Raw genomic sequence first — 21,507 nt, 5'->3', positions numbered from 1 at the left:
AGAAGCAATAGAAACCTCATCACATCCCCTGTCTGGGAAAGAGAGAGGCAGCAATGGGAGCAGGAAATTCCCACTTTTGTCCTGTCGTATAGATGTTAATGTTGAATCTATTTCAAATTTCAGATTTGAGGAAAGGAACTTCACTGCAGACATGAAGCTGATTGGAGTTTTGCTGCTGAGTGCATTTCTCATCAGTAATGTGGCAGGTAAATGGATTCTCTTGTCGCTAAACATCCACCATTGCAAACTAAAATCAAGATGTAAATTGTCGCACGGGGGAAGGTCTATCAGGACAATAGAAGCTGGGAATTTGAGAACGCTGAGAAATCAGAGCTAACACTTTGGTTTTGAGGAAAGGTCACCGGACCCCAAACATGAACTCTGATTTCCCTTCACAGATGCTGCCAGACCTGCCGAGCCCCTCCAGCAACTTCTGTTTTTGTTGGAGCAGCAAGTCTCTGTTACCTGAGACCCTGCAGCTCACAGCCACTGTACTGAAGTGTGATTCAGACACACTCCAACACAAGACTGGGGGAGGGATACCTACATTGCTTTCTCTCAATTTGATGTTAAAGTACATTGCAGGAAGAGCACTATCTGTGAGAAGGTAGAGAATGAGACCTTATAAATACTGATGGTGGCCAAGTGACAAGTGTTTGAAGAACTGACCAGGATCTTGCAATTCTGAATGGGGATGGGAATGAATGACGTGGTAGAAATATAAGGTGATAATGTGAACAATGTGGAGGTCTGAGAGGGGGAAGATAAGGTAAAGGGAAATTCGAACATGATTCTTGGAAGGAATAGAAGGAATTAGGGAAGTGTGGGAAATGGGACAGTTGAAGGGACTCACTATGGAGTGAGCTCTCATTTTGGGAAGAAACAGGAGAGATATCAGAAACACTGGCATTGACCGTAGCATCATCAGAACAGGACAGAGAGAGAAACCGAATGGAACAGACTCCGTAAAGAATGTGACATGGGAATAAGTGTAATGATGGCATCAGTGGGAGCTGGGGCATTTATCCAGTTCTGCCATTGACAGTATCACCTCAGAATTAGAAATGTTGAGCAAGGGGAAAGCCTGAGATTAACATAAAAGCAAATGAAGGGTGACAATTTGGAGTTAAGTTGATGATATTTTCGGTGGATATATAAAACATAAGATGGTCACGAATGAATCAATTAAAGAGTTCATGAGAATGACCTCCTCCAGAGTGTTGAGAATGTGAACCTTGCCATTACACAGTGTACCAGAGGCAGACTGTACAGCCCCTTTGGGGGAATGTAGACAAGCCGAAGGGAATGAAGTGATTTGGTGGTAGTGTTGGAGGAAGTGATCAGAATGGTAGGAGACCCCTGGAGGAAATAAACACTGTCTTTGACCAACTGGACCAAGCAGCTTGTTTCTGTGCTGCACTTTCTCTGTATTTCCACATAAACAAACATCATGTGTGTGAGGCTATTGCAGTCAGGTGGGAAGTCTCACTCTGAGGCAGGCCCCATTGACCATGTGCTCACCGGTTTCTAGCCTCATGAAGGGGAAATGAACTGTGAATGATGTAATTATTGCGGCTTATTGTAATTTGCAGCTGATCAACTGACTACACGGAAACCAACACACATGGGTCAGGACCTTGAGAAACGCAGTTGCTTGGGCAACGGGGATTGTCCTGGTGGCTTTGTTTATTTTGGTTATTGCTACAAGTTTGTTTTTGCGACAAAGACCTGGATTGATGCTGAGGTAAGACCTTGGGATCTCCATTATAAGGTATTGGGTTTGTTCCTCAGTGTTTCTGAAATGACTGAATACAAAATGAAAGAAGCTTCTCGTATATTCCTGGACATTTCTGAATCCGTGTGTTACATTACCTGGGTAACGTGAACTCCATAATCAACTATGACATTGAATCTGCTAGATATGGAGGGACCCATAACAAAATTATTTTGCCACAAATGACAACTGTTTTGGGTGAACCAGGTTTTAAGGTTGTCATGTGACAATTGGATACTTAATATTAAAATGATTTTCTGTGTTCCAGTAGAACACACTGTGACTTACACATGCATCGTTGTAATGATGTTCACTAAAGTTCATTGTTCAAAATGTTTGGGATTATTCTGCTCAAGTTTGAAGTAGGTCACCGACGTTAAAAGTCTTTCAGTTGTGAAGGTAACTCTGAGAAAGGAAGTTCTTTTGCTATTAAAATGCTGAGAGTAATAGATATTCTTGGGGAGTATTCAACCCTCTCAACGGCATTTCCTCAGTATCTTGGAGCGCAGAGGTTGAGGGGTAACATTATCGAGGTTTACAAAACCATGAAGGATATGGATAGAGTGAATAGCCAAGTTCTTCTTCCCAGGGGGAGGGGAGTCCAAACCCAGAGGGCATAGGTTTAAGGTGAGAAGGGAAAGATTTAACAGGGACCTGAGGGGGAGCTTTTTCTCACAGAGGATGGGAGATGATGGAATAAGCTGCCTGAGGAAGTTGTAGGGATGAGGACACTCACAACATTTTAAAATACATTTGGACAGATTCATGGTTTACAGGGATATGAGCTAAATAGAGGCAAATGGGACTAGTTCAGTTTTGTAAACCTGTTAGACATGAACGAGTTGGGCTGAAGGGTCTATTTCTATGCTGTATGACTCTATGACTCTCTATCATTGAACAGGCTCAAAGGGCATATTGAACTACCCCTGTTCCTATGTTCTCTGTGCATATGTGGGCATTTTATGCTGGGTCAGCATTTATTGCCCATCTCTGTTGCCCCTGAGAATGTGGTAGTGAGCTGCCTTCTTGACATTCTGCAGTCCTTGCAGTGTAGGTGGACCTTACAATGCTGTAGTGAAGGATGTCATCGAGCAACAGTGAAGAAAAAGAGATGGCAAATACAAGACAGGATGATGTTTGGCTTGATGGTTTTGCCATATAACTCGTTCTAGATGGAAGAGGTCACAGGTTTGGTAGATGCTGTCTCTGCAACCTTGCTGAGTTTGTGCAGTGCATCTCTTGGATGGTATACACTGTGCATGAGTGATGGAGGAGTGAATGTTCAAGATGCCTGCTGGCTGTGCCAATCAACTGGGCTGTTTTGTCCCAGATGCTTTCAAATGCCAAGGAATTAAGGGCTATGGGGGAGAATGCGGGTAAGTGGAGTTGAAATGCCCATCAGCCATGATTGAATGGCAGAGTGGACTCGATGGGCTGAATGGCCTTACTTCCACTCCTATGTCTTATGGTCTTAAACTACTTGAGCTTTGTTGGAGCTGTACTCATCCAGGGAACTGGAGAGTACACTGTCACATACCTCACTTGTACTTTGGGTATGGTGGATGGGTTTTGAGGAGTCAGGAGGTGAGCTTATCATTGCAGAATTCCAGACCTCTGCCCTTGTAGCAATAGGTATTTGTTTATAAGCTGTTCCAGTTCAGTATCTGACAAATGGCACTGTAAGGATTTTAATAGACAATGACTCAGTGATGGTAATGTTATTGAATATCAAGGGGAAATGGTTCGATTCATTCTTGTTGAAGATTATCATTGCCTGTTTTTATTGATCTGAGTTTATCCGAATTAGAAGACCTAACTAAAGTTCAGTAAAGCTGCAGCATAACTTGTCTATCCTTATACTCAATGCCCCTTCCAATGGAAGCATGCATACCATGGCCTTACTACCTTACTACCTTATCTGTGCTGCCATCTTTAGTCATCTGTGGACCTGCTCACCCAGATCCCTCTGCATATCAATACTCCAAAGGGTTCTGCTAGTCACAGTATAATTTCCACCTGTACTTGACCTTCCAAAATGCATCACCTCACATTTGTCTGGATTAAATTACATCTGCCATTTTTCAGCCCATACCTCCAACTGACTGCTGTATCCTCTGACAATCCTCCTCACTATCTGCAACTCCACCAATCCTTGTATTGTCTGCAAACTTACTACTGAGACCAATCACATTTTCCTCCAAATAATTTCTGTAGATCATAAATAATTGGGGTCCCAGCTCTGATTCGTGAGGAACACCGCTAGTCACAACCCTCCATTCCGAAAAGCATCCTTCCACTGCAATCCTCCGTCTGCAATGACTAATCCAGTCCTATATCCATCTTGCCAGCTCATCCTTGATACCATGTGACTTCACCTTTTGTACCAGTCTGCCATGAGAGACTTTGTCAAAAGCTTTACTGAAATCCTTATAGACAACATTAACCATGATTCCCTCATCAATCATCTTTGTCACCTCCTCAAAAAACTCAATTACATTAGTGATACATGTTCTCCCCCATGCAAAACCATGCTGTTTCTTGCTAATAAGTTCATTTGTGTCTCAATGTCTATAGATCTTGTCCCTGAAAATCTTTTCAATAATTTCCCTACCACTGATGTGAGACTCCTGGATTATTCCTGCTACCTTCTGAAACAATGGGACAACATTGGTTATTCTCTAGTCCTCTGGGACCTCACCTGTGGCCAAAGAAAGGACAAAGGTTGTTAAAAACCTAGAGCCACCAAGCTCTGCATTCAGTTATTTTCAAAAACCCACAAGATATTTTTAATATTTGGCTTGGCTTGTTGACTGGGAACTTATTTTGAGTGGCTTCCTCTTTCACTTGGTCAGTTACATCTGCATGATCAATTAATTTTCTAACTTCCTATTGGGTAATGTTTTTGACATATATTCTACACAGAACAATTTAGATATTATTTGCTCATATTTGGAAAAGAATGGAGTTATTTGAGATAGTCAGCTTGGCTTTGTGTTGGGGAAGTCTTGTCTCAAATTTGGCTGATCAAGATGATGGAGGATAGGACAGTGAAGGTTTTCTACTTAGACTTTACTAAAGCATTTAACAATGTTCTTTTATGGAAAATTGGTCCAGAAGATTAAGTCACTTGGATTTCACAATGAGTTGATAAATTGGATACAAAATTGGCTTGGCTATAAAAGACAGACCATATTTGTAGAGGGGCGATTTTCTAACTGGAGGTCTGTGACCCATAGTGTCCTGTAAGGAACAGTGCTGGGACTCCTGTTTGTTATATAGATCAATAGTATATATTATTTGGATGAAACTGTAAGTGGTCTGATTGGTAAGCTTGCAAATGAAATGAAAATTGTTGGAGTTGTGGATAGTGAGGAAGGTTGTCAAAGAATACAGCACAGTAAAGGTCAGTTGGAAAGTTGGACAGACAAATGGCACATTTTGTGTAATCTGGACACGTGTGAAGTGATGCATTTTGGGAGGTCAAATGCAAGAGGAAAGTGTACAGTAAATGGTGGGCCCTTTATAAACATTGTTACACAGAGCGATCTTGAGGTATAAGTCCATGGCTCACTGAACGTGGCAACACAACTCTGATCGCCCTGCTACAGGAAGGATGTTGGAAAACTTAGCAGGTGCAGGAAGGATTTACTTAGGAAGGGGTTAATAGGCTGGGACTTTTCTCCCTGGAATGTCGTAGTTTAAAGAGTGACCTTGTAGAGGTTAATCAAATCATGAGGGGAATGGACAGGGTGAATAGCCAAGCTCTTTTTCCCTGGATGGCGGAGTTCAAATCTGAAGGCAGAGGATGAATGTGAGAGGGGCAAGATTTAGAAAGAACCTGAGGAGTAACTTTTTCATGGAGAGAATAGTGTGTGAATGGAATGAGCTGCGATAGGAAGAGATGGAGGAATTTCCAGTTGCATGATTGAAAAGATGTCTGGATGGGGTTATGAATACTGCAGGTTTAGTCAGGTTTGGGCCAGATGCTGACAAATGGGATTTGGTCACATTGGGATGTCTGCTTGGCACAGATGAGTTGAACTGAAGGCTCTGTTCCCGTGCTGTATGACTCTGTGACAAGTGGGTAAGGTGGTAAAGAAGGGTTACAGTCTGCTTACCTTCATCAGTGGGGGCACTGGGGATAAAACTGGGCAAGTCACTTTGCAGCTGAATAAAACTTCAGTTAGGCCGCATTTGAACTATTGTGTACATTTCTGGTTGCCACACGATAGGAAGGATGTGGAGACTTTGGAAAGAGTGCAGAAGAAGTTTATCAGGATGTTGCTGCATTGGAATGTATTAGCTGTAAGGAGAGATAAGACAAACTTGGATTGTTTTCAGTCGACCGTCATGGGCTGAGAGTTGATGTGATAGAAGTATCTAAAATTATGAGAGGCACAGATAGAGTGGATAGTTGGAATCTTTCTCCCAGGGTGAAAATGCTAAGTATTCGGTGGAATAGTTTTCAAGTGAGGGGGAAAAGTTAAAAGGATATGTTACAAAGTCAAAAGAGTGTATGGTCACTTTGAGAGAGAGAGGGTTTTCTGAATTTAAAGTACAGCCCCAGCTGCCAGTTTACAGAACAGCTAAGAGACAGGCTTTTCCAAAATTCATACATGTAACTATTGGCTGTTCAATGGATACCTGACTTTGGCTGGTGTTTTGACAACAATTCAAATTTAACCAATTAATTTAAACTATGCCCAGGATAGTAAAACCCAATTGAGTTTGAATTTACTGTGTTGACAACATCGGACCAATGAGAAGGTACAATGTTGGGGGGGTATAAAATACCAGAGCATTTTGAAAATTGGTCAAAGCAACCGACAGAGCAACCATCATCTGAAGAAATGAACATCTTGATCTCAAAGAAATCTCAGAAGGCACTATCTATCAGAAGGTATCTTTTCCTGGAAAAGCAGTAGAAAGTAAGAAGACAACCCAGGGAGAAGACAGCAGAATAGGAAGGACAGAAGGAAGGAACTGTTTCTGATGACTGGAAGGAAGACAGCGTAAGGGTCTGTTTGGACTTGGGATTAAATTAATGTAATGTTTAATAATTGTCTTATTGGAGCAACAGTTATAGAGTTGGGGTCAGATAGTAATTAATTCAGAAAAAGTGGGGAATCTTGGATTTGTTACGATTTTTTGTTCAGTGTTCAATGTTAGAATTAGGAAAGTAAGTTACTATTTTTCTTTAAACAGTGGAAATTAGGAGGTCTCTTTCACTCACTCACACTTTTAGCAGATTGAGGTAAGGTCAGCTTTTCTGGGAGTGTTAGCTGAATTAGTAGAAGGGTTTGTCTTCTGCATTGTGACAGATATGTGCAAGACAAAGTTTTTTATACAGAGGGAGGTAGGTGAGTGGGATGTGTTGCCAGGGCAAGTGGTGGGTGCAGCTATGATAGCTACATTTCAGAAATATTTACACAGACACATGTACAGGTGGGGAATAAAGGGAGACAAGCCATGTGCAGGCAGATGGGATTACTTCAGAATGCTACCATGATCAGTGCAGAAATGCTCAGGGTGAAAATGTCAAATACTAGGTGGCATAGGTTTAAGCTGAGGTGGGAAAGTTTTAAAGGATCTGTGCAGGCCATGCTTTTTATAGAGGGGACAGTCGGCAGCTGGAACACACTGCCAGGGAAAGTTGCAGATGCAGATGTGTTAGAGCTATTACGACAGACATATGAACAAACAGGGGATAGTAGAAACCTCCCACAAATAGGCAGATGGGATGAGTTTAAAATGACACCATGACTGTCATAGAAATGGTGGGCTGAAGGGCCATTTTCTGTGCTATATTGTTCTGTTCCTGTTTGGATTTGTATTTAAATGTTGTACCTTTCACTGGAGCTGTAGCAGGTAAATGAAGTGGGAGAATTTACTTAGAGCCTTTAGTGGTTCAGATTTCCATGATACTTTTAGCATTGTTTTTGAAAATGTCATAAATATGTTAGATAGTAAATATTTGTCTGTGCATTTCATTCCCTGTCCACACTTTGAGTCAAATTTTATAATGAAAAGTACGCAAATGTCCATAAAAGAAACATTGATGCCTGTACTTATGTTTGCCAGAATAATTAACAAATTCCAGTAAAGCAATCCATAATCAAAGGAATAGGATATCTTAGGACTCAATTTTAAACTCTCATGCATAATTTTACATTGCATTAATGAGGAGGGGATGTGGCCTTATTTTCCTCTCTCTCGTCTCAGTCCTGGAATGCACCCGTTCTGGTTGACTCTCCCCTCCTTTCCTGGGGGGAAGCTCCCTGAGATTCCCAACCTGCACTCCAATACTCAGTTTCAGTATAACCCCAGCTCTCAGCGATACCCAAGATCACCAAGCTAGTCTAACCCTGGGATTCCACACACTCCACCCCCAGAACCAATCTTCCTCAGCTCCACCCAGTAAACACCGCTTGTGAGCTTTTCAATCCCCTCGCTCTCAGCTGAACTGAAGTATTCATGCTCATGGGCTTGTTCTGAGGCCGGACCCCAGCCCCTAACACAGAATCAGCAACTTTCTCATTCCCCAGGATTTCTCCTGAATCAAACACTGAGCTGCCTGTTAATTCCTGAACTTCTCCCTGAGTTTAGTCGAATAGCACAGAGCGATCCAACTCGTAAGGAGTCCCCGACACATTCTGTGTATTCAGCTGCCTTCCTGCAGTGCACACAGTTGCAGCATTGCTAAAATAGAGTTGGCTTCAGTTACTGACTGTCTCCCATGTTCCCCATCTTTTCTAACCAACCTTCAAACTCCTTCAGTGACTCTCAAATTATTCTGAGTGACTGACTGAAAATCTAGCAACGTGCCCCTCTCCTATTATTTATCAGAACAGAAAGATATTATCATTTAGAAACTGCCAATTGTAGTATCCTTAGAATTGACTGTACTCTTTCAGTTACGTTCTCCAGAATTCTGGGTACTGGTACAAATTAAATACAATAACTCGTAATGAATTCCAACGCAGAGACCTCTTGCTAGGGAATGAATTTCCTTCTCATTTCCCACATTCATTTTCAATCTGCAATCCCCCTCAGGCTGAACCTTACGTTTGTTGGCTAAGGGTCAGTTTCATTGAGTCTCATGGAGGGTTTCTCTCATTGAAGCTGAGTGAGATCTCTTGTCCTGGGGCAGGGCAGAAAAGGGAAATCTGGCACCTCCCCTTTGCAGACAGGGACCTGGAGTTCCTGGTGGTGGGAAGGTGCAGAGTTGGAATGTTAACTATCCCCAGCACTGGCAGTGGAAACTATGAAACCGGACCCTGTCAGCCCACTCCAATGTTGCCAACCAGGTCAGTGGACTCTCTGCCATCTGGAGGAATGCCCAGCAGTGTAGGTGAGAGGGGTCTGGTCTCCTCCACCCTGCCAGGGTAAGTACCACCATTGTCTCCCCAGTACTTCACACTCCTTCTCAACCCCTGTACTCATCTCCCACCAAGGCTCATACTCTCACTGTACATCACGTAACATCTCCCTCAATTGCTGTCACCCACCCCATCCCCTGACACCACTGACCCTGCAAACCCTCAGTGCTACCAACTCACTCGCTCAGGGAACCTCTGCACCTGCACCAAAAGTAGCAGCTGTGTCACTCACTTTCATCTCCCACAATTCCTGATGCTCTCTCATTACAGACAGCAACAGCTCACAATATGGCAGGGAGAATGAGGACGGCTGGTGGGATGCTCAATCTCCAGCTCCTGAGCATCCTGACTCTGACCACCCCGAGCAGCTAATTGGCCATGTCCCAGCCCCTGGGCTGGTATTGGAGGCTGCCCTTGCCTTACCGTGCTGGGACCCCCTGAGTGAAAGCTGTCTCCTTTGACCTGACTGAAAACTGATCACAACCCGACATGCTTCCCAGCGTTGAGTCTGTATTAAACCCCACGGCAATACTGTGGGACTGTGAGCCTGGGATCTCTGCCTGAGGGACAAGGCAGGAATGCTGTGCACAATGAGAGAACTGTTTTGAAGGCTAAAGGAATCAAATAGAATAGTGAGAAAATTGGAACAAGTATTGAGTTGGATGATAAGCCATGATTACATTGAAGGGCAATGTAGACTCAAAGGGTCGAATGGCCTATTCCTTCCTCTACCATCTAGGTTTCTATGTTTCCATTCCAGTGAGTGAGAAAGTGAGGACTGCAGATGCTGGAGATCAGAGGAGAGGAGAAAGTGAGGACTGCAGATGCTGGAGATCAGAGCTGAAAATGTGTTGCTGGAAAAGCGCAGCAGGTCAGGCAGCATCCAAGGAGCACGAGAATCGACGTTTCGGGCATGAGTCCGAAGAAGGACTCCTGCCCGAAACGTTGATTCTCCTGCTCCTTGGATGCTGCCTGACCTGCTGCGCTTTTCCAGCAACACATTTTCAACTCAGACAGAGAGTCAACAGACTGAAGATGCAGCCTGGTGCAGTCCAGCAGCTGGTGTATGTCCCTGAGCACACAATATCTTTGTTGCAGCATTACAATGGTAGATGTCAGTGTGTTGCTGAGGTGCAGCATTGAAAGGCAGAAGCACAATGTCAAGGGATTGGAGATGTACCATGAAGGATTTTAGATGCTGGCACATGTCAGATGTCTGTACCTGTGGACAAGGGGCACATGTGGCACTGTGTTATCAGGTTGGCTCATGTTCCAGTGTGTAAAATCTGATGAAGATCCATCAGTCCAGAGGAAAGTCCCCTCCTGTGGAGATATTAACTCATACCATTGAAAAATATTTCATTTGTTTCCCCTAAATAATGTGATGCAACAAGGCCAGTAACGTTACCTTGTCGATATCATTCAAGCCAATCCAAAAAGTTTTGATTGGAGATAAATTCGCTCTAATAATTTGAAACTGGTCCTCCCAGTGTATGGAAACAAGATGACCACCAGGAGCCAGCGTTCGGCAGTGCAACTTGAAATGATTTAAAAAAGACAATTTATTCCTGGTTACATTTTTTTACATTGAACACATTGAAACCATGAGGTTTAGTGTTGAAAATTTGCTGCGTTGGAGAATATGAACAATAAAACTACAACCCCATGATTGCATGTCCACAAGGACCTGATATGGGCTGACTCCAAACTTCAGTGAATGGTGCCACACTGAGGCTGAGGATTTGGGACCAATCTCATTGTGGCTTCAACCCATCAGATAGAAATGTCAGCAGCTTCTGTGTAACAGCTGATATTGGGCTGGGCTTGTGCTCGAACGCTCTGTCTGTGACATTGTGTTTCCTGTTCTCCCCAAGTTTTATCCACACACAGCTGTCAATCCAGATGTGGACAGTCACTGCAGTCCATGTCACTGTGCAGTGACCACATTGACAGCAACAAATTTCTCACAATGACAGACTACAGCACATCGATGCTTGTCAACTTTGGATCGCATTCTCTGGCGATCATGTGATTCAGTGATGGGTTCTCAGGAATTTAACAGGTTGTTGCTGTAGGGATTGTAAAGTTACACAATGAATGATTCTGGTTCAAGCTCAAATGCACATCCAATGGATAATGGAGAAGGGCAGAGTCTTGTCAGGGCCTGAACCATATGGGATATGGTGAGAAATGTGGCAGAAACATGTGAGAGGTCCAGCAAGGCCTATCTCGATATCAGGAACAAATCTCTGCAACTTTAAACTGTGTTCTGGGCAATAAGGGGAGATTCTCACTAGGTTGTGGTAAATTGCTTATTGAGGTGGAATAATCTTTGTTAACTGCACACCTTGCCTCATTAATATACAGCTTCCCATCCTATTACCTGCCAGGAGCAAACAAGATACTGAAAATTCAGAACATGGACAGTGAGCACCTGGCAACGTCAACTCACTGCTTGCTTCATTAGGACCTTCACGTTGGGCACCAGGCTCAAGTATCTCTTGACACGCTCCATGGACAGGGGCACATGGTATAAGTCGGGGTAAAGAGAACTGTGCTGATTCCTTTGGTAAGTCAATGCTGCCAAAGGTCGAAGGGAAAGGCAAATAGATCCATGAATGATTTTCCAACTGGACTCCATGTGGTTGAGTTTCCTATGACTGAGGCTTCTGTCATTCCAGGCGAAAATGAGGACTGCAGATGCTGGAGATTAGAGTCGAGTCAGGCAGCATCTGAGGAGCAGGAGAATCGACGTTTTGGGCAAAGGCCTTCCTTCAGGAATGAAGCTGGAAGCCTCGGGAGTGGAGAAATAAATGAGAAGGGGTTGGGGTTGGGGGCAAGGTAGCTGAGAGTGTAATAGGTGGATGGAGGCGGAGGTAAAGTTGATAGGTCAGAGACAAGAGTGGAGAGGACAAGTGGGAAGGAAGATGGTCATGAGGGTGGTGCTGAGCTGGAAGATTGGAACTGGTGTAAGGTGGGGGGAAGGGAGATGAGGAAACTGGTGAAATCCACATTGATGCCATGGAGTTGGCGGGTCCCGAGGCAGAAGATGAGGAGTTCTTCCTCCAGGCATCAGGTGGTTTCGGAGTGGCGATAGAAGAGGCCCAGGACCTGCATGTCCTCGGCGGAGTAGGAGGGGGAGTTGAAGTGTTCGGCCACGGGACATTGGGGTTGGGGAAGAGCCCTTCAGAGAACATCTCCAGGACACCAGCACCAACCAACCCTACCGCCCCATGACCAAACACTTCAACTCTCCCTCCCACACTGCCAAGGACATGCAGGTCCTGGGCCTCCTCCATCGCCGCTCCTTCACCACCCGACGCCTGGAGAAAGAACACCTCATCTTCTGCCTCGGGACCCTCCAATCCCAGAGCATCAATGTGGACTTTGCCAGTTTCCTCTGGAGCAGATTTACAGCCTCAATCAGGGTACTCATATTCTATGAGGTCTACACAACTGACCTTGTTACAATCACTGCATCCCTCGCCCACTGAATCTGAGGACATAGGCTGCACCTTTTCCTTGGAAAGCTTCCTGGGGGTGTTTTAGCACCAGGTCAGGTTCTTCTGACTTGGAATCCAACATGGGAAGCGTGTAAAGCACAGGAGCTCTCCCTTTACTCCAGGAACACCTCGGTAGAATTTCATTCCCTGCTTTCAGTGGCAAAGACAGCGAGGCAGCTACTCCAGTTATTTCCATCTCTGATTCAGGGGACTCGAGAATGTTTGAAGTAGAGGGTGGATCCATAGCTTCCAGCAGCATTTCCCAAAGGTTCCGAGGGGCAGGGCATGTTTTGCTCCTGTTTGAGAAATCGTGGCTTTCATATGGTCCAAGTGCTTATTCGGGAACTTTGCACGTACCTGAACTTTAAATGTTACTGACCCTGATCTTGCATCAACCATGCCTCTTACCAATGCAGGGCCATTTACATGATTCTTACACCAAACTCTCTTCCTCACTTGGCAGAGTCTTGGGTCCAGCACTGGATTTCCTGATGCTATGTCCCTCTCCCTTCCTGAAGAAGGGCTAATGCCCGAGACGTCGATTCTCCTGTTCCCTAGATGCTGCCTGACCTGCTGCGCTTTTCCAGAAACACATTTCCATCTCTGATCTCCAGCATCTGCAGACCTCACTTTCCCCTCTCCCTCCAGGTTTGGCAAGATCAGATTTATCCTGGTGCGGAGTTTGTACCCATTAGTAACTCTGCTGGTGCTGTCCCTGTAGTTGGATGTGGGGTGGTCCTATAATCAAACAGGAACTGTGACAGCTGGGTATCTCGTGAGGCTGGTGGCAGTTTCTTCAATCCAGCCGTAAAAGTTTGGGCAACACTTTCAGTGAGGCCATTGAATGATGGGTGGTATGGAGCTGTCCTTATATGTCGAATTCCATTTGACTTGAAGAAACAACCAAATTCCTTGCTGGTAAATGATGGCCTGTTATCTGTGTCTAATACTTCTGGGACACCCAGAAAATTTAATATTATTGCAGACTCTACCACAGAGAGTACCACCACTGGTGTATCTGATCGTGAGAAGTGGGTCAATGCATCCACATTCATTATTCAGCCTCCCAGACGGTGCCCACTGCTGAAAATGCCCCCAAACTATGGGCAGCACTGCTTTGTCCTCTTTAAGCAGACCAAGTAGGGGCTTGTGGTCCGTGATTAGCACGAACTTTAACCCACAAAAGGGATTGATGGAACTTTCTGAGTCCAAAATCTCCTTCGTTTTCTATCTGGGTGTATTTAGGCTCTGCATGAGCCAAAGTTTATCTGCATAAACTATTGGGCATTTGTTGTCATTAAGCCACCAATGAGCTCATACCACCCTAATGCCATATGGAGAGGCATCGCACATCAATACCCGATCTTTCTTGGGATTGTAGTGTGCCATTACCTTACAGGACGATAACAGCCATAGAGTCATAGAGATGTACAGCATGGAAACAGACACTTCGGTCCAACCTGTCCATGCCGACCAGATATCCAAACCCAATCTGGTGCCGTCTGCCAGCACCCGGCCCATATCCCTCCAAACCCTTCCTATTCATGTATCCATCCAGATGCCTTTTAAATGTTGCAATTGTACCAGCCTCCACCACTTCCTCTGGCAGCTCATTCCATACACGTACCACCCTCTGCGTGAAAACATTGTCCCTTAGATCTCTTTTATATCTTTCCCCTCTCACCCTAAACCTATGACCACTAGTTCTGGACTCCCCCATCCCAGGGAAAAGACCTTGTCTATTTACCCTATCCATGCCCCTCATGATTTTGTAAATCTCTATAATGTCACCCCTCAGCCTGCGATGTTCCAGGGAAACCAGCCCTAGCCTGTTCAGCCTCTCCTTATAGTTCAAATCCTCCAACCTTGGCAACATGCTTGTAGATCTTTTCTGAACCCATTCAAGTTTCACAACATCTTGCCAATAGGAAGGAGACCAGAATTGCACGCAATATTCCAACAGTGGCCTAACCAATTCCTGTACAGCTGCAACATGACCTCCCAACTCCTGTACTCAATACTCTGACCAATAAAGGAAAGCATACCAAACACCTTCTTCACTATCCTATCTACTTGCAACTTCACTTTCAAGGAGCTATGAACCTGCACTCCAAGGTCTCTCTGTTCAGCAACACTCCCTAGGACCTTACTATTAAGTGTATGTCCTGCTAAGATTTGCTTCCCCAAAATACAGCATCTCACATATATCTAAATTAAACACCATCTGCCACTTCTCAGCCCAATAGCCTATCTGAGCAAGATACCGTTGTAATCTGAGGTAACCTTATTCGATATCCATTACGCCTCCAATTTTGGTGTCGTCTGCAAACTTACTAATTATACCTCTTATGTTCGCATTCAAATCATTTAAATAAATGATGAAAAATAGTGGACCCAGCACCGATCCTTGTGGTACTCCACTGGTCACAGGCCTCCAGTCCGAAAAACAACCCTTCACCACCACCCTCTGTCTTCTACCTTTGAGCCAGTTCTGTATCCAAACGGCTAGTTCTCCCAGTATTCCATGCGACCTAACCTTGCTAAGCAGTCTCCCATGGGGAACCTTGTCGAACGTCTTATTGAAGTCCATATAGATCACATCTAACGCTCTGCCCTCATCCATCCTCTTTGTTACTTTTTCAAAAAACTCAATCAAGTTTGTGAGACATGATTTCCATACACAAAGCTATCCCTAATCAGTCCTTGCCTTTCCAAATACACGTACATCCTGTCCCTCAGGATTCCCCCCAACAACTTGCCCATCACCAACGTCAGGCTCACTTGTCTATAGTTCCCTGCTTGTCCTTACTACTCTTTTCAAACAGTGGCACCAAGTTAGCCAACCTCCAGTCTTCCGGCACCTCACCTGTGACTATCGATGATACAAATATCTCAGGAAGAGGCCCAGCAATCACTTCTCTAGCTTTCCACAGAGTTCTAGGGTACACCTGATCAGGTCCTGGGGATTTATCCACTTTTGTGTTTCAAGACATCCAGCACTTCCTCCTCTGTAATATGGACATTTTTCAAGATGTCACCATCTATTTCCCTACATTCTAAACCTTCCATGTCCTTTTCCACAGTAAATACTGATGCAAAATACTTGTTTAGTATCTCCCCCATCACCTGCAGCTCCAAACAAAGGCCGCCTTGCTGATCTTTGAGGGGCCCTATTCTCTCCCTAGTCACCTTTTTGTCCTTAATATATTTGTAAAAACCCTTTGGATTATCCTTAATTCTATTTGCCAAAGCTATCTCATGTTCCCGTTTTGCCCTCCTGATTTCCCTCTTAAGTATACTCCTACTTCCTTTATACTCTTCTCAGGATTCACTCGGTCTATCCTGTCTATACCTGACACATGCTTCCTTCTTTTTCTTAACCAAACCCTCAATTTATTTAGTCATCCGGCATTCCCTGTACCTATCAGCCTTCCCTTTCACCCTAACAGGAATATACTTTCTCTGGATTCTCATTATTTCATTTCTGAAGGCTTCCCATTTTCTAGCCGTCCCTTTAACTTCCACATAATCAAGAAAGAACCCACTCTACTCACTACTGCAAACTTATTTTAAGGCCACACTTAAAACATCCACTTATCTGTTCCTGTGCTGTGACATCTCCCAAACAGGTTCCTCCAAGATCAGTTATGAATTTCACTATTTTTTAATTTTCCCAGATGCACTCTGATGTCCAGCGATACATGAATTTGGCAGCAAAGGCAGTAACTGCTAACTCTGTCAGTTAACAGTGTGGGTTTCTCTCTCTGTCCTGCACTGACCTCATCATGTGCTTCCTTTGTTTGCTCTTCTCCCTTTTAAAACTGCTGTTGTTTTGACTTATTTTCTCAAGTTTCAAAACAATGTAACAGCATATAAAACAGTAATTGCTGCTCCTGGAATTCGAGGAAATCACCTCCAGCACCTAAAATACCTCAAGAAAGGAAATTTTTTCTGTCCTCCATCTTGGATTACCCAGAATCCCTTGCACTATAAATTTACTCGGGATTGTCTGTGAGATCATTTCCAAGGCTGACCCTTCATTAGAAGTTGATGCAAAGGCACCAGGATGGATATCAGGTTATGTATGAACTTTATTGTAATAATTTACCATCTCAACAAATTAGCTGAGGTCCTATTCAGACGTGGGAGCTGAGATATCTTTTGATCACCCTCACTTTATCTTCCAAAGTGTATAAGCCAAGTCGGTCACTCTGGGAACCTGGAACATACATGTTTCACTTATAAGGCATGTGCCTGCCTTGGAAAAACATTTGAAGGACTATGTCCAAGTTCTCTCAGTGTTCCTTATTGGTTTTCCTTGTTATTATAACATCTTCAGGATGAATATTGATCTGAAGTAGACCTTACAAAATGTTCTCCATCATCCACTGAAAAATTGCACATGTGATGATACCCCAAATGGCAGTCTTGCATGTTGGCACAAACCCTTACGGGGATTATCTAGGAATCCTTGTCGAACTGTAATTATAAGGAAATTTGACTCGTGTTCAACTGAATGACAACACCACCCCCCCACCCCCACCCCGTCAGTTTTTAATACAAATCCTTTAACGTATGGATTGGGGATTTATCCAGCTACAAAACAAAAGGTTCACCATTTGTTTGAAATCCCCAAAAAGCTCCACTGACCCGTTATTTAATGAACTCTATGACAAACGGGCCTCACTCATCCAGTGCTGTGTCTATTTTAAATCAGAACTTCAGCCAGATAGTGTCAACACACATCCTTTCAGAGAACACCAGAAACAGCAATGAAGACATCATCCCGCCAATTGCTCTTTCAATAGAGAAGCTTCTTATGAATTTTTCTTTCCCATTGTGGCTGACCCAGCAAATTTCGGGTTGCGACCGTTATTCGAAATAAAGCAATGGGGATAATGATAAGTTTATTGATAATCCCAACAACACAGAATGAAGCAATCACACACATAGTTGTGCAGTTTACTGAGCTCTTCTTTGTCTCTTTCCTCCAGGGAATTCACTTATTGGAACAATGCACCTTGTGATTTGAAAGTGTATTCCCTTTGCTCCTACAAATTGCCGTCTCCCTGCTGCTACCAGGATAATCTATCGCTGCTCCATGGATCCTGTCTGGGAGTGGATGTAGTGCCTCAATCTGCTTGTAATTGCGGTCACAGCCAATGAGGACTGTACTGACTTAGTTTCTCAGCCAAGAATAAAAATTGCATCATGAGTTGTGTGTTTGTTACTGTGAGTCTAGTTTATAGCAGCCTTCCTGTCCCACTGATGTTTTCTACCCATCTGTCCTTTCAATGCTATACTGGGGAGGAGACAGCAGATCAGGGACATGGATAGTTTATAATTCATTTCCACAATGTGGGTATTACTGCAAGGTCCTATTCTATTCCCCTTTGGGAAGGTGCTGACTGTGAGCTTCCTTCTTGAATTAGTGCAGTGCGACTGGAACAGGTACACCCCGTCTTGACAGGGAGGGTGTTCTAGGATTTAGATACAGTGACAGTGAAGGAATAACATTCATTCCAGGTCAGGATGGAGCGTGCCTTGGAGGGGGACCTGCAGTTTGTGTGTTCTAATGCCCTTGTAGGTCTGGTTCATACAGCTCACTGTTTAGGAAAGTGTAGTCAAAGGAGCTGTGGCCAGTAGCTGAAGGCCATCTTGTAGATGGTACACACTGTAACCAGGGGGTGCTGTTGGTGGGGAGAGTGCCAAGCAAGCAGCGTGTCTTGTCCTGGGTGGTGCTGAGATTCTGGAGTGTTACTGGAACTGTGCTTACCCAGGCAAGTGGAGAGTACGGGTGGTTCTCCTTTAACACTGCAGTTGGGTTCCAGTGAAACCTCGCTTCATAGAAAATCGCTGAATAGAAATAATGGGGCCGTGGGAAACGTGGGGCTGGGGTAGACCAGCAAAAAATATCCCTCACAATCGCTTAAAACTCACCCAAAACTCCAACACAATGTATAGCACAGCCAGAATGAAGGTTGAAATCATATTTATTAATGAAACAATAGTAAATTTAACACAGTACATTCAAAAAATGTAAGAAAGCTGCTCTCTGTCTAGTACCTCTCTCAGAAAGCTGCTCCTGCTGGCAGCTGACATCGCACATGCGCAGAACAGAGTTGGGGTTTTTTCGATAAATACTCGATTGCCCCTCAAGTGTGAGCCATTGCATTTGTGGGCATTTAGTATCCCACAGACCCAGCCAGAGGCCCGACATCAACAGTAAGGGTTACCATCCCATTAATGTCCGATGGGTTTACACCCACTGTAGATGGATCCTTCAGGTGGATGTGTGGCTCCAGGAAGCAGTGTATATGCTTCAGATGGTCACAGCTTTCCCAGTTCCAGGTACCTTCAGGCTGGATATGAGGAGACCAGGAATACCCACTGAGGAAATGGCTGCTCACTCTTGTGACACAAATAAACAGATACAGGTGTCAGCTCCAAGATATTCCACAGGGCAATCCGAGTGACCATTGAGCAGGTCGTTGTCTTTTGATGATGTGACCTAGGTGCTGAGGATGGTTGGGTAATGCCCCTCAACATCCCCTCACATGGTATAGCAGCCTGTACCTGCTCAGGTAAAATAAAATCATTAAAAAGGAACCAGCTACAACAACCATATTGCCAGACACAACAACTGAAACCAACAGCATAGAGAAACTGGCCAGAAACAAGGCATGCTGGGATACCTCAGTCCAAGACACAGACACATAGAAACAATCCTGCTGAGAGATAGGCCCTTGCAAGGTTCAAGCCCAAAGAATTGAAAACCAGTGAGGAACCAGAACACATTAGCAAGTGTAAAAGGTCAGTTCAACATTTCCTGACAAACATTACCACGAGATACATGGGGCAGACATGTCTCAGTAAAACAAAAGACCAGGTGTACACCCTGTGCATAAACCAGATACCCAAGGCCCAAAACAGACCCATCAAAGGGGTCACTATTAACAAGCTATCGAAAGCCATTAACAACATCTCAAGGTGATCAAACCAATTAAGCCAATGCCCCTGATCGATGAAGACCTTGTAAAAGTTGAGAAGCTGCCCAGGAAGGTATAAGAAGCCGGCCCTGGCTGGGCTCGACCTGACCCCACTCTCCCTCTGACGCGAGAGGTCCCTCTGGACACAGCAGAGACCAGAGCAGCTTGGCCTCCAACCAGAGAGAGAACCAACCCGTGAAAAGAGAGGAACCGGTCAAAGAATTCAACAAACCAGCAAACATTACCAGTCTCTGGGAAGGATTAAAGTTTAGAAAGAATTGGATAGTTCGAGATAGGGTTGTTAAAACTGTAAAGATTAGCTTTTACCGTGTTGTCTTCAAATAAAGACATGACTGTCCCGCTCACTGCTGCCACGTGCTGCATCATCCCCCACCTGACACACACAAAGGTACCTGGGGATATACATTTCACACCTACTGGTCAGGTGGCTCTGCAGGGTCCTAGAGACAGAATCGACATTTTGGGAGAAGCCCTTCATCTGGAAGGGCTCCGGCCCGAAACGTCAATTTTCCTGCTCCTCGGATGCTGCCTGACGGCAGGGCTCAACCTGATCCCACTCTCCCTCTGACCCGAGAGGTCCCTCTGGACACAGCAGAGACCAGAGCAGCTTGGCCTCCGACCAGAGAGAGAACCAACCTATGAAGAGAGAGGAACAGGCCAAAGAATTCAACAAACCAGCAAACGTTACCAGTCTCTGGGAAGGATTAAAGTTTCGAAAGAATTGGATAGTTCGAGATAGGGTTGCTAAAACTGTAAAGATTAGCTTTTACCGTGTTGTCTTCAAATAAAGACATGACTGTCCCACTCACTGCTGCCACGTGCTGCATCATCCCCCACCTGACACACACAAAGGTACCTGGGGAAATACATTTCACACTTCCTGGTCAGGTGGCTCTGCAGGGTCCTAGAGACAGAGTCGACATTTTGGGAGAAGCCCTTCATCAGGAAGGGAAACGTCAATTTTCCTGCTCCTCGGATGCTGCCTGACCTGCTGTGCTTTTCCAGCAACACACTCTCAACTCTGATCTACAGCATCTGCAGACCTCACTGTCACCTCGGGTCCTAGAGACAGCCTATCTCAAACAACACTGGGTCTGGTGTTCTCTGGGGATTTGTAGTTGGTATTCCAGGCTAGAGGGGGGAGAGGGATAACGAAGCTTTGAACAGTGGGGTTACTGTGCAGCACAATATCCTGTTCCATGGTGAGGAGATGGAGGGAGATGCTGATCTGATGACCCCGAAAGACCACAGGAGAGACACATTGAAATTACAACATTCTGTAACCTGGTTGCTGCTTCCCTTATCACTCTTACCATTTACCTGGCGCTAGAAATCACACAATATCAGGTTATAGTCCAACAGGTTTATTTAAAAGTACAAGCTTTCAGAGAACTGTTCCTTCATCAGGTTCAACACCAGCACCTCCACATCACATTTCCCTGCACTCAGACAGACATTGGACTGTGTCATTGGAAAGCTCACATTGTGTGGTCCCTCACATTGTTTCCTCTGAGGGAGCTAATGCCTGACTGAGAAAGTGAAAGGATTCCTCTTGCTTTACAACATTGTACATTTATTGTAGAACAGAAAGATTGCAAGGCAGCAACCCCTTCTGCTCCAAGCCCACCTCTGACAAGAGCAGTCTGATTGGTGAGATGGACCCCAACACCGTTATCCTGTATTTTCCTGACTTTTCCCTGCAAACCAATTTCCATAGAGCTGGCAAAATTCACTGCTCTTTCTGAGAACTCTCACAGTTAGAATGGGCAGAATGATTTGCTTTGGTGCTGTAAACTTCAATGGTTATAATTCAGAGCGCTGACAGTACCGCTATGCGCCAG

The 21,507-nt window shown here is 44.6% G+C and overlaps 1 long non-coding RNA gene across 1 annotated transcript; it reads left to right on the top strand.

Moving 5' to 3' along the window:
- Positions 1-1,625: 1,625 nt before the first annotated feature.
- On the top strand, positions 1,626-17,907 carry LOC122561504. Its single transcript, XR_006315019.1, has 3 exons — positions 1,626-1,744; positions 11,521-11,722; positions 17,651-17,907. It is a non-coding gene; the product is annotated as an uncharacterized LOC122561504 (long non-coding RNA).
- Positions 17,908-21,507: the final 3,600 nt, after the last annotated feature.

The sequence above is a fragment of the Chiloscyllium plagiosum genome, chromosome 23, assembly GCF_004010195.1.
Source record: "Chiloscyllium plagiosum isolate BGI_BamShark_2017 chromosome 23, ASM401019v2, whole genome shotgun sequence".
Taxonomy (NCBI): domain Eukaryota; kingdom Metazoa; phylum Chordata; class Chondrichthyes; order Orectolobiformes; family Hemiscylliidae; genus Chiloscyllium; species Chiloscyllium plagiosum.
The sequence above is the reverse complement of the archived record's forward strand: the minus strand, read 5'-3'. Positions and strand labels throughout refer to the sequence as shown.